Source organism: Pomacea canaliculata, linkage group LG2 (genome assembly GCF_003073045.1).
Source record: "Pomacea canaliculata isolate SZHN2017 linkage group LG2, ASM307304v1, whole genome shotgun sequence".
NCBI classification, from domain to species: domain Eukaryota; kingdom Metazoa; phylum Mollusca; class Gastropoda; order Architaenioglossa; family Ampullariidae; genus Pomacea; species Pomacea canaliculata.
In genome coordinates, this window is record NC_037591.1 from 7120079 (window position 1) to 7133985 (window position 13907).

At 41.8% G+C, this 13907-nt stretch overlaps 1 protein-coding gene across 1 annotated transcript in view; it reads left to right on the forward strand.

Moving 5' to 3' along the window:
* The first annotated feature begins 419 nt into the window (after window positions 1–419).
* LOC112556658 (homeobox protein Hox-A7-like) overlaps window positions 420–13907 on the forward strand; it is a 75474-nt gene continuing 61986 nt past the window's right edge. Inside the window, exon 1 of the mRNA XM_025225864.1 lies at window positions 420–721. The gene's annotated coding sequence lies outside the window, so the exon portion shown is untranslated. The remainder of the gene's footprint in view (window positions 722–13907) is intronic.

Below are 13907 nucleotides of genomic sequence, written 5' to 3' on the forward strand. Positions count from 1 at the left end.
CAGAGTGATTCGGAGGCCGCGGCGGTGCACATCTTACAGGCACGATGATCTCAGCCTCTAAAATGCTCGGCAGTGTAGAGATCCTCCCAGTCAGTGAAAACACCGGTCACTCAGCGCGTAAGACTTTACTTTATCACCCTTAGACCCACAAATGATAGTTTTCATTTAAAATATTATAAAACATGTCACCATGTCAGTCTGACATGGACTGGTCCGTAACATTGTCATTGAGAGTGATCGGAGATAACTCGGCATTTTCTTTATCTTTCTCATCGTCACATCAAACCTGAGAAACGCTGCGCTACGTGAAGACCTGTGTTGTGTTACCAGTAGCGGAGCATCAAAACACTAGCTACGTCACGGCCACCACCACCACCATAACCACCAACACCAGCAACAGCAGTTGTGTGATCGCTAGATAAAGGCCAAGGAGTGTTCGCCGAGCAAGGGCCGGGGTAGTGGCTGTGGTGCTGGAAGGGGGAGACAAACAGAGGCTCGCAGTTTCTCCGAGTCTGTGCGACGCCCTTCATTCCGTGTCTAGGGGCGATAATCGGCGCTTGGGTCACTCACTCACTCTCAGCCAAAGAACGGAGGAGCAATCGAAGGGCCAGGAGGAGAAGGAGGAGGCGGCAGCAACACACCACGCAACATAACACAACACACAACACCAAAGGAGCCAGCCACCCCTGCTCACCACCAACCTCCGTCGCCAGAAGTCCTGGTAAGTCCTACCAAAGTTCTCTCCCCTAGCTAGTAAGTCTGCTTTCTTGCTCCTTTCTGTCCTCCCTCCTTCCCGTCGCTCTGCTGCCAACGTCCAGGGAGGGTTGTACTGTGGAGGGGTATAAACATAAACCAGCTAATCGTAAACGCCTGCGAACTGGTCGTTGGTGCACTTTGATGAGCATCGGGAAGGCTCGGCGTTTTGTCACTGGTGTTTATTTAACAGCCTGTCGTCTCCTTAACACGCATTTTCTGTCCGTTTTCTGGTCTTTGGAAAGGGGAGGGGCTGTGTAGCAAGGAAGGGTCGTTTGACGATGGTCTCACAATAAGGTTTATTTTCAGCTGTTGTGTGAAACGCGGCAGTAATGGCGGAGGTCTCCAAGTGTTTATTGAAACAAAAGGTGGCCGGGGGTTGGAGATGAGGAGATGTGTACACGCGATTTACTCGACTGCAACTCGACTGTTGTTTAAACAGATCGATGTCAGCAGCTGGTATATCGTTATTTAATGTGATGTAAGTTTGTTTTGACCTCAGATACAATTTTAATATTCGTTCAGTATTAAACAGTACAATGTCGGCCAACAGACAGAGAAAGATACAGGGACAGAGACCTATTAACAAATAATAAAAGAGAGAAACTATGAAGGCAAAATAAATGAAAGAAAGAAAGAAAACGTCTGCTGTATCTGTCTCAAAGAGTTCTCGTCAATGCACCAAGGTCCATTTCATGAACAGAAAACTAGCTTGTGTGATTTTACTTCATATACATTAGAGGAAAAAGGAAAGAAAACGAAAGAAATAAAAAGAGGTTTTGAAAATGAAAATTGGCTCAAAAATCGAAACGGGAAAAGGAAAAGGACAGTTTGGAATCCAGCTTGCTCCAGGCTCTCCGGCCATTTCATTAGCAGCATAACTAACGGGCCTGACAAGAGACAGAGAACCCAATCACTTACCTGGGGCACGGATTCCAGGAAAGTCTCGGCAGGCCACATGAAAGGATTTGCACGAGCGAGGCACGTGTAGCAGCATTAAATTTCGTGCGCCGTCCATTCTTCCGATTATCTCTTTTGTTGTTCTTAGCTGAAGTCTGAAATGAGCCTTCTTCCTCCCTCCTTCCTGTTCCTCCATCCTTCCTCCTTCTCCCTCGCCTACGTCTTTCTTTCCCTTTCTCTCTCTCGTTTATTCACTCTGTCCTTCTCTTTGTAATATTAAAAAATTCTCTTCTCCTCTCTCTCGTTTTGCACTGATTCTTTCTCTCTCTCTTTTTTTTTTCTTTTTTTTTTACCTCACCATATGCTTGGTTCGTAGATGCAGTTTAATCATGTTGGTATACAACTTTAGATGATGATGATGATGATGATGATTGGGTTTGCAAATCAAAATACAATGTAAATGCAATGCAAAAGTTTACTCTAAATAATAATCATCATCATCATCATCATCATCATCATCATCATCATGATGTTGTCGTCGTCTCAGAAAATTGAGTTTCTTGTTTGTTTACGCAGGTTTCAAAATTATTCATCGACTACACCTACTCTTCTGCTTTCTAATAAACAAAATTAATGAGACAAAAACTTCCATTACTCTGTCGATTGTTTTGTTTTCGCTTGTAGTGTTCATTCAAATGAAATGAAAACTAAAAGAAAAAAGAAGAATGTAGGAGGTCAAGCTATCGGCTCACTGTTGGCCCCAGGAACGTTCAGGAACATCCCCCGACACGATACCTCCCCTTGTTACTCTCAGCTAATGTCCTTTCGATCGCTCGCGGGCTCAAACGACCAATAAACTTCACCTGTAGCTTCGTTTCCTTTTACAGAACACGAAACCTTCAAAAGACTTCCCAGCTTTATGCTGTCTTCGTCTGGGTCACAGACTCGCGTGAGACCTTCCTTCCTTTTTCACTGATGAGTTCCTCCGCTTTCCTCCTACCCCTCGAGTCATGTTTGTACACCTGTGAAATACACTCAGTCCCATCTTCGTCCTCCGTCTTCCAAATTTTCAACTACTCGGAGAAAAGATCACAGCCAATCTTTGAGCATCTTGGAAGTATCGTTTCGCTTCCAACGAGGAAATAATTTTGATGTTATTGCCTTTACCTTTGTTTTTAATTTTCATAATATTGATATTCTCCAATTCAAGTTTGTCTCATTTAAGAAAACTATTTCAAACAGCGATTAAAAATTTTCTTAACATCAGCTCACCTGAAATCCCTTTAGATAGGTTGGCCATGAAGCTAAGTAGTTACCTCAATTCTCGATAATGTGAATTTTTCTTAGTTTCTCTGACTACAAACTTTCTCTCAGAATAATAATCGTAGGCAGCTGTCTTTTTATCGCTTTAATCGTCTCCCATCTGCTCAGATGATGTCCACGAAGGAAAGACGGTTAAGGCTTGTTTATTACCTTTGTCATACATGAAAAAAATCATTGTAGTAAAGAGAAGGAATGGGGTGAGAGGGGTAAAGGACCCATTCCTTTCCACCCAGAACAATTTACTTGATGAAGTCGACAAGAATACTTTCAAATTATCGTGGATGGTTCAAAACCTTAAAAGCGTACAAAAACCATATTCGACTCTAGGGAGTACAGGAGGTTGTCTGGTGTCTGGTTGGATGGTTGCCTGGCTGGCTGCCACCTTTATCTAGCAATTCAGGTTTGACTGTACTTTAAGAAAGTTGACAGCTCATCTGTATGTTTTATATGCTTTCAGTTTATTATGTAGAAAAAGATATTCACATATTTTTTTGTCCAAAATATTCTATTAAAGTCCTCAGAATTACTGAAGTGAACTTTGAGTTCCTCTTCCTTCCCATTTCCATCCTCCATGAATTCCTCCCTCTCCTCCTTTCATGTACATTCACTCCACGCGCATGACAAGGCAACTGAGAAACTTCCCATTTGGACCTGTTCTCGACCAGACCTGGTGTGTGAGTGGCTAACAGTTTCTAGATATTACCGCAGTGTAAAACCTTTGTGTACATCGTGTCAAGCTGTTATCGTTTACCTGTCTCCTGTCTGCAGGGGGAGAGTACTCTATGATCCCACTCATGTCTGTGTATATCAAGACCTTAACCACTAATAATGTAACAAAACATAAAACTTGCGGAAATCAACATAAGCAGCTTTATACTTATGTAACAGATGACTGGCGGTGCATGGGATGTGTTCAGTGGAGTGTGATGGCTACAAACAAAGCCGGGTGGGTCGATGGGTGTGTGTGTGTGGGTGGGTGCGTGGTCAGGTGGGTGTGTTGTTAGGATGAAGATAATTATTGAACGTGTATTGTGGAATGTGTTTAGCCCTGTGTTTGCACTGTTACAACAATGGAGTCAGAACTTCTTTGAGGCAACCTTCATGCAACCGATGTTGTTTACTTTCTGTTTCTGAATGAAATGAGCTTTGACAATTGATTTTCCTTCTCGAGTCGCAGTTGTACATCACTGTAGTCGCTTGCGTGCTTCTCAAAGAGGACCTCGCATTAGACATCCTCCTTCTTCCATCTTCTCTCCTAGAATGTGTGATTCTAAGCTCCACCGCTAGTCCTGTCTCGTGGAAGAAATGGAAGGGAAGTTTTGGTAGGGATGAAAAAAAATTCACCTTTCGTAAGAATCGGCCGCTCCTCCAAATCCTCTATCGCCCATGCTAGCTGTTGGAGCTAATGTTTGCCCCGTATCACCACTCGATATCGAAACTGTAACGAGTGGGTGGCTTTCTTGTTCACCTGCCACTCATTTCCATAGCACAACTTATGGTTGTCTGCCTGTTTCTTCAGTAATAATTAATGTTCCTCTCCCCCCCCCACCCCGATCTTTTTCTCTCTCTCCAGACATGTAAAGAAGGATGCGGCTTTTCTTTGATTCTGGTTTGTGATACTCTATCTACCCGGAACGTAACCTTTGCTCTCTTCCCCTGGACGTAGTATCGGTGAGTAATACCCAAAACTATCCAGGGTGTAGTGTGTTTCTAAAATCCCTTTTTGCAGGTGATTGAACCATTTTCTTAGTTTGTGTATACATATATATGTCGAGTATATGTGGGTCTGTATTTGGCTCAAGAGTAGACCTGTCAGTGAAGGCAATGTGGGTCTGTATTTGGTTCAGAAGCAGGACTTGCTATTGATGGCAAATGTAGGCCTGGTTCTAGCAGACCTGTTTATGAAGGCAATGTGGGTCTGTTGTGGGTCTCTTGTGGTCATCCAGTGACTGGGAACGATGGTAGCACCCGATCCTGACTGGGGTATCTGAGTTACCACTTCTGTTAGACTGTATTTAAGCCTTTTTCTTTCTCATCCACCACGTCGTCAGCTTAACATCCATGATGAAGTTATTTCCAAGATATTTACTTTTGTGACTCCCACGTTAATTATCTAATGTCTTAATTCTCAATATATATATATGAGCGTGCGTGCTTATAACTATATATATAAACCCTTACATATATATATATAGTTTACTGAGATTTATGTTTGCTTCCTTTCAAACTCGTATAGTATAAGTTTTAAAGAATTTGTTTTACAGTTTCAATACATTTCATTTACACACGATTTAGGGAGAAATATCTGACTTTTGAATCCATAGCCTGGCCTACAATCCGGCAATTCTCTTTAAGGTTAACGCTCTCACAAAAAAGAGTTTGAAGTGATTAGTGCGTTGATTGTCCTACACAATGCTAATTCTCAAAATTTACTAAAAAGATTTGAGCTTTTTTGCAGATATCAGTAACATCACCAATTTAAATTCCGGTCAGTTCATCTATTTTTGTTTTAAGTAGCAGTAGTAGTAGTAGTAACAAGAGCTGGTTAACTGCAATCAAGGTTCAACTGAAGACTCATTTTAGTCAAAAAAGAAATAGAAGCTGATGGCTGGCAATATTTTAGAACATCTTACAGGTGTGATTAGTTTTAAAAAAATATTTTGTGAATTTTCAATATTTTTTAAAAGAAATGCCGACAGGTATTGGGATAAATTTGTGTCTACCAATAGCGACAGCCAATACCAAAGTCTTGACTATATTATATTAAAAAGTTTCCCACTGACATTTGCCACGATTCTCCATCCTGGGATGACATTATTGACAAGTTGTGATAATTAGACAATTCTTTTATTCATTTGAATGTATTGAATATGTTAATTACAAGTATTTTTGTACAAACGTGACGCAATACTTTTTAGCTCTTTCCGTGGGCGGGGATGTTCGTTGGCGTGTATCCGAACGGTAGCGGGTGTACGCACCCGGATTGGAGGAAATAGTATCTGGCATCAAGCTTTACCCGTTCATTAGGGGAAAGTGCACCCCACTAGTCGTTTAAGTGCTAGTCATGAATACTGTGAGGATCGGGTGTCGTAGGTTCAAATCTCGTCTTTCGTTCTTTGTAGGTGGATGCTTTTTCTTGATGTAATCTTAGTACCTGGTGATGAATAAACACCTTTTCTCCCTCCGTTCACTCCACCATCGTCTTATATTTCTTTTGGTTGTCTTCTTTCTCCAAGGTGAACATCTGACTGACCATTTTTTTGTGAACAAGGCAGCAGTTTGTTTATCGATTCGTTACCCAAACTTTACACTCTACCCTCGTTACCCCACCCGGTTAAAAAGCTCGAATTCAGAACAGAAGGTGCTCCTGCAGCAGCGTCCTTCTGGCAGGTGTCCAGAATCACTCACCTCTTCTGCCACCGGAGAAAGTTCGGGTCCCTGGCTGACCAACTGACTGCACCACCCGAGCAGGAGGAGGAGGAGGAGGAGGAAGAGGGCCTCTCGGGCCAGCTGCTGGGCCAAGCGACGGGCGCCATTTATTTTGCTGGGCGCAATCGTCATAAGGATAATAAGCCTGCTGGCTGTCAGGCCTGATTGCGGCAGCAGTGCCGCTCGCCGTCGGCCGACAAAGATGTGATCACGAGGCTGGGGGAGTCGCTCGTGATCATAAATCGCCTGGACACACCCACCGTAGTGCTAATGTCATCTGCTGCCGAACGTGGCGATAAAGACAAAGAGGTCTTAGGGAAGGAGAGGAACTAATTTCATCCAACAACTATATCATTCTTTTCGCCTGGAACATTCACTTTTCATTTTGAACTTTTTGGTTTTATGCTCGTACGATGCATTAACTTTTGTACTTGCCTGCCTTTTGTGTTTGTTTTCTCTCCTTGTCTGCACTTTTCAGGTAACAGGCAAGCATCTAAGATGGGTGTATAAACAAACAAATAAACTAGCAACAACTTATGTTGTCTGTAAAATTTGGCGAGGATTATAATTTCATTTTTGTCTTTTTGTTATTGCCATTTTTGTGGGGTTATTAGTGTTTCAAAAATTCATCATTTCCTGCTGTAGGTCTTCTCTTAGCAGCCATGTCATGGAAGGTCACGCAGTGGTAGCATCCGAGTGGCGCTGCTGTGGAGGGTTAGTAAGGCTCTGCTGTTGGTCGCCGTGGTGTAGCCCTGGTGAAGTCGTGGTAGTCGCTGGTAAATGCAGTGGTTATCATCACAGTTGTTGTCGTGACTGCTCTCTGTGATGGTCGTATTGAAATACGGTAAGTTTGTCGTTAACTTCATATTCGACACTCCAGCTGTGCGCCCTCCGAGCGCCTGAGGCAGGCAACGGCTCCAAGGAGACCCGATCCTGAGTTATGTCCCCTTCCCCTCCTCCCCCGGGGGGACACGCGGCGAGTGACCAGTTGTTGACCAGTGTCCAGCGCGTGTCAACAAATGGCGGTTGGGTTCCGCCCGCGGTAACGGCGACTTGATGGGCCCCTCCGTCTTGGGGACAAGTGCCGGCGATGGCACAGACCGCTGACCAGCTGAGAAATGGCCAGATGGAGGAGCTTGATGGATGGCCGGACTCTCTCCCTCACTGCCCGACATTTTGGTGCGCATAGTGCATGGCTAATGTTGTATATTGGTATTTGAGTGAGTGAGTGAGTGAGTGAGTGAGTGAGTGAGTGAGTGAGTGAGTGAGTGAGTGAGTGAGTGAGTGAGTGAGTGAGTGAGTGAGTGAGTGAGTGAGTGAGTATTTTCGAATGTCAGCACATCATCCCTGATAAGCAATGTGTGAAGAGAAGAACAGAAGAAAGACAATGATTGTTCACTCTTCGCATCAGTTCATGAGGTTGTTGGCACGGTCAAGAGAAAACAAAACCTTGTCTTGAGCTCCTTACTCGCTTCTGTGTTCTGTAGTTTATTTTTTATTTTCGGTGTCAAAAACTAATTGTCTTTAGTATTTATATTTAGTTGCCTTATGGCTACGGTTGATTAGTTTTAGCGGGAAAGTGCTTCACCTAGAGGTGATTTCGCTCTATGAGAATAGAAAGAGCGGAAGAAAACCACCCGATGGTCGACCATGCAAACAGGTGTCAAATACAGAGAGTGACCCAAGACGAGATCTGAACCCAGGGCCTCTCACTGCAGTGGGGACAAGCGAGTGTTTTAATGACTACTCCTCTCATTGTGCCTACTTTCATCTCTTTTGATGATAAACTGGATTTTTAGTTCTCTTCTAAACAGAAGTGACAGTTGATTGAATGTCTTCACTGACTGCCTAGTCTTGTCTATGTCAATCATATCGTTCATTTTTATGGGCAAACCATTTATAGTCCCTTTCTTCATATCGGTATTCATGCTTAATGGAGTTTTCCTGTGTTGTTGTTGTTTCTTTTTTTTTCATCGACTGTAATTATTATTTGCTCGGGATCACTGTGATGTGAAAAGTCCAGTGAGTTTTGCCTGGGAGGATAAAGATTTTGCTATGAAAGTGAACTATTATGGTCGTCACTACCATCAACATTGTTTCTGAATTTATTATTCTATCCCTCCCCTTCCCATCACCCACACATACACAAATGAGGCTGAAACACCAACACGCGGACATACCTGCACACCATCCTGTATTTATTACTCCTCTTTGACCAATGTACATTTGAAATAGTTTACTTTTAATTTTGTTTTCTTCCTTTTTTCTTTTATTTGTTATTAGTTTTTCTTTTTTTTTCTTTGGTTTTGTTTTGTTTTTTGTTGTTGGGGTTTGTTTTGTTTTCCTTTTGTTTTTTTTGCCGTATTGTTCGGTGTTAATGTTAGACCCTCGACTCCTGCCCTATCTATCCGCTGGGTGGCCAATAAAGAAATTCAATCCTTGGTGCTCAGTGATTGTCAGCTGTCAGTGTCGCCATAGCAGGTCACAAGTGCCGTTCAGTGTGTCTAGATTGCCGCCATAGGACTTGCCCGGATGTCAGGGAGACAATATTGCCACCACTTGGCCTTGCATAAGAAGTAGTACCTGGCCAAGACAGGTTTTTTTCCAACTGTTTGCTTCTCAGTTTAGCTATTCCTTGTCGTCTGTACAAAAGGAAGGAGAAATAACCCTTCATAGGTCCTTGTGTTTAAAAAGATATACTTTGCTGTCTTCCTGCAGAAAGAATAAGTGCATAATCTACTTGGCAGATGGATTTTAGGATGGCTGGATGACTTGAACACAACGACTTGAGTTCTCGCTGCTGGTGGTTCAATCTGTCTGTTGGTAAGTAAAATGATGCAAACTGTTGAAAGAATGACGATTGTGCAAGACGAAATGCATGAAGACAGAACGGATGGGTGGGTAAGTCGGTGGATACAATGGTAGGCGCACAGCGAGAAGAGAGAGAATGGATGGATATATCGATACTATGATCGATGGAAGTGTCAGTGCCTCAAAAAAGCTCCTAATATCTGTTTTCTTACTCTCTGACGTATGGATATTCTGCCTTACTGTTGCTGAATTATCCACTTTAACAAGCGGTTGACATTGGACTGCCATCAGAAACGAAGGCCATACAAACCCAAACCCGACAGATAAATAGATAAACGAGAGGCTTTTAAAGTTTTTTTTTAATGGCGTTTGATGCTTACAGAAAAATGAAAGAATAAATTTTAAAAAATATATAAATAGATATAGAACATTGGGATGGCGCAGAATGACTGGCATCTAATTTGAAGAAGAAGAAGAAGAAGAAGAAGAAGACGAAGATGAAGATGAAGATGATGATGACGATGATGATGATGATGATAATAATGATGATGAAATATATCAATAGCAAACAAAAAGCAATAATATAAAATCGACATGAACAACAACTACAGAATCCATCTCTGAATTTCAGTAATCCGAAGCTATGAAACTAAAGAAGGACAGACGGACGGACGGACAGATGAATCACGCATATAGTCGCTTATTTATCCATTGGACTATAGGTGGAGAATGTCTTGTGTGTGTGTGTGTGTAAGTGGGTGTGGAGGATCAGATTTTCGTCTGTGCACCCGTGTCCAAGCATACACCCTTACAAGAAAAGTAGATTAATTTTAAGTCGCTCTCTATCTGATCCCACCCCACAGATAACATTCATCCACAATGATAATGGATGACTGCTGTTGCCTCATTTCGTTCATATTTTCCCGTTGAGTGTTCCTGGAGAGAGAGAAAGAGAGAGAGAATGTCCAATAGAGTTGGCATCGAAGTTTTGACCAAGTGAGCACAGGCCGAGTTTCCACGAGATTAAGCTCCCTTTCTGGCCAAGACAAAAGCTTGTCTCACCAAGATGTTGGAGCACGAGAAAGGCGGAGGGGAGGGGGATCAGAAAGTTCGCTTTATCAAACCAACCAGCACCATCCCGGTTGGGTCAGGGATCGGGGTCGACTGGGAGATGGGAGTGGAGGAGGGCAAAAGCCTCGGTGGGGTATTAGGAGGGCTGGCGCTGGCTTGGGAGGATGCTGTTGTGGCAAAGAGAGCGAGAGTGAAAAGGGCGAACAACGAGGCGGATGGGCGGAAGATGCTGGGACACTATGAAAAGATACGGGATATTCATCAAGACAAAATTAAATATAAAGCCTCGTGCTGGGACATTGCATCCTTTTTTTTTTCTTTCCTTTCTTTCCATTGCTAATCTCTTTTATTCTTTTTTTCCCCTCTCGTCATATTATTTCTTCTTTCTGTGTTAGATTTTCTTCATTTTTTTTTTCCTTTCCTATTTTTATTTCATTGATCATTCTTTTATTTTCTCTCTTTCTTCATTCTGTTCTCAGTTGCTCGTTCTTTCTGTATTCACTTATTCGTTAGTTTGTTTGGTGAGTCCGTTCATTAATTTCTTTGAAATAATGTTTCTTTATTGGTATAAATTTTCGCTGTTCACACTTTCAATCAGTTAAATATCAATTTATAGTATAAACTTGTCCCAAGATTACGATACCTTGACTCAGCTCGGCAATTTTTCCTCTTCATTTATTTATTGGGCTTTGGGTTATCCGAACATGACATTTTAATAGATATTATTTTATTATTGGTTTTCATAATAATTAGTAACTATTTTGGTAAACTTAAGGTGAACAAACACTGTAACGATGTCACATAAAAGTGCACACACACATTAAAATTAAAACCTTAAAAATTGTGCAAACTGTCAACACATAAGAGACGGTTTAGACAATTTTCTCGATTGAGAAAGAAGAGATAATTATTCGTTCGTCGATGGACACGGCATTTATAGAAAATAGTCTCTGAAGACTGTCATGTGATTTTGCTTTCTTTGTCTCTATTAACTTCCAGCATATGCGCGCGTGGATACTTCGTCCCATCATCATTATGTTTCTTCTTCTACTTCTTATTCCTTTTATTTTAATAATAACTTTTTTAATATTCTATCAGATTTATAAAGCGCTGAGCACCCGCTGGTGATTGTTCGAACCTAGCTGCACAAAATCAAAACGAGGCAGAAAAACAGGGGCAAGAAAAGAGAGTTATTCCCCCTTCCTCCCGTCCGAAGGATGCGACAGAAGAAAGACGTGGCCGGACAAGCCGGGTGGGTGGGAGAGAGGGGTGGAAGTGTGAGCTCGGAGCTTGAGAGTGGGGAGTAGATGGGGGTGGGGTAGGGGCTAGCAGGATGGTGCTGTCGCTGCCACACACGCCTGACGATGTCCAGGAGGATACAAATGAAAACAGGAGACCGACAGGGCACAGTAAACCATCATTTCCAAAATTATGCAAATGCGAATAAATTTGGCGAGGGGCCGTAACTGCAAATCATCTAAAACAATCATGACTCAGAGAATACCCGCCTCGTAACTCACGCATCCAATCAGTCGCCCGGCCGCCCAGCCGCCCGGCCGGCAGGCAGGCACGAAGGAATAGTAAGGAGGCTGGGAGGGTGAGCGCGGTGTGTGTGTTAAGGAGGAGGTGGGGGAGCGGTAGGGGGCGAGGGGATGCGCGATCTAAAGGCCAAAAGATGAAGCCCTCGCCGAAAGGGAGAGAAGTAGAAGACTCGACGAGACGGGATAATGTATGCTGATTAATATTCATTATCTTTTCCACCAAATACCATAGGGACGTGCCCCGAAGAGAGAGAGGGAGAAACAGACTGGGAGAAAGAGTAGCCGCAGCAGCCAAAAGTTATTGTCAGAAGCGAAGAAAAGTTTATCCTGTAAAACAGATGTTAGAACACAAAATACAACGAATAATAAAATAGACAAAAATGTCTACTCCTGGCTGTCCTACACCAACCTGTGCATCCGTCAAGAACCAAACAACCAGACCAAGAAAATAATAATAATTATCATATATTATTTTTTCTGACCCTTTTGAAATAAAAGCCTCTCCCTACTCTACCTCCCTCTCTCTCTCTCCTTCTGTCTTATTCTTTACTCAATTTTTTAAAAAAGGAGGATTAAACTGTTTATGATGCAGTCACACTTTAACCGAGGAATAAAATTTCTGTCACAAGGGGGCATGACAGTCAATGCTGCTCGCGCCATTGCTGAAGCTTAGCTGGTAGCTTTCTGCAAGTCAAGAACCCTTATCGTGGACTCGTTCCTGGCATTAGCTTCTGCTCGTGCTCAAATGATCCGACCTGCAGGCCCTCATGAAATCTTAAACTGTCAGCGGAGATGGAGATAACGCGATTTCGCCACTGCTTAACGATGATAACCATTAAAGGAACGAGGAGAAAGAACGAACGAAAGAAAGAAAGATGATAGGAACAGACAGAAGTGGACAATGACAATTTCTTTATTCGGTAGGCTCATGCCCGTGACCGATGTTGGAGAAATCAAGTACAAAATACATAAATACAATGCACTTACATAATACATAAATATAGTTACAAACATGTATTAATTTGTTATTAACAATACCGGTAACCCTGACCTGTAGTGCTTTATAGAGAAAGTAAGCAACATTTTGGATTCAGTTTAAACAGCTACTTTCAAATAAAATAGATAACTGAAACTGAGTAGGATACTTATAGAAATTTTCTACAGCTGTTGTAGATCTTTATATTTTGGACACACAAACACAAAATGTAAAAATGAAAGAGGAGAGGAATAGATATTTATGGTGTTTCAAAGTCCTGTTCAGTTTAACTTAAATGTTTGTGACCAATGTTGCCAATGCGCGCTCATGCCAATGGATGTTAGGAAGTCCTTTGTCTGGACAAGCAAAAGCAACAGAAGGACATTTTACGAAAGAAATTTAATAACAACACAGTCCAATACCAAGATACGTGAGGAGAAATAAAGAGAAAAAGAAATATGGAGAAGCATCGTGCATGAACCGATAAATACTTTCTAAGAGTTGGTATTATAGTGATGTCCAGTTTTAATTGTGTTCCACGCGCTTTAAATTTGTTTGTCGCTTCTAAAAATGGACAAACATGGTTTGTTGCTTTCAGAGTTATAGAAATCCACGTTAAAACCCAAACAACCAAGAAATAAATAAAATAAATAAACTGTCCGTTTATTGGAAAAACTGTCAGATGGTATGACAGATAATAATAGTTCCGCTTTATATTTTCTGCCTGTGATTATGCGATGACAGCAAGGATCTCGTCATTAAATCATTTAAACAGATAAATTATTTTCCATGGTTTCACAAAACAAAACTAGATGAATCAACGCAATTATGTTAGAGACTGATTATTGACTTGGGACAAAAGGTTACCTTGGGGTCGAGAACGAGGACTGGAAATGTGAGACAGACTAAAACAGAGGCAGAGACAAAAATAGATATTAAGGAATCATTATATAAAAGTACCAATAAATTATTGTAGAAAATTCAACTGTTAAGGTCTGTAATTAAAATCATTTAAACTTACGTTTCGTGATCATCAAACTTTAATTATAGTGCATCATGTAAAAAAATTAAAATAAAAAACCTAATACCATGATCTCAGACTT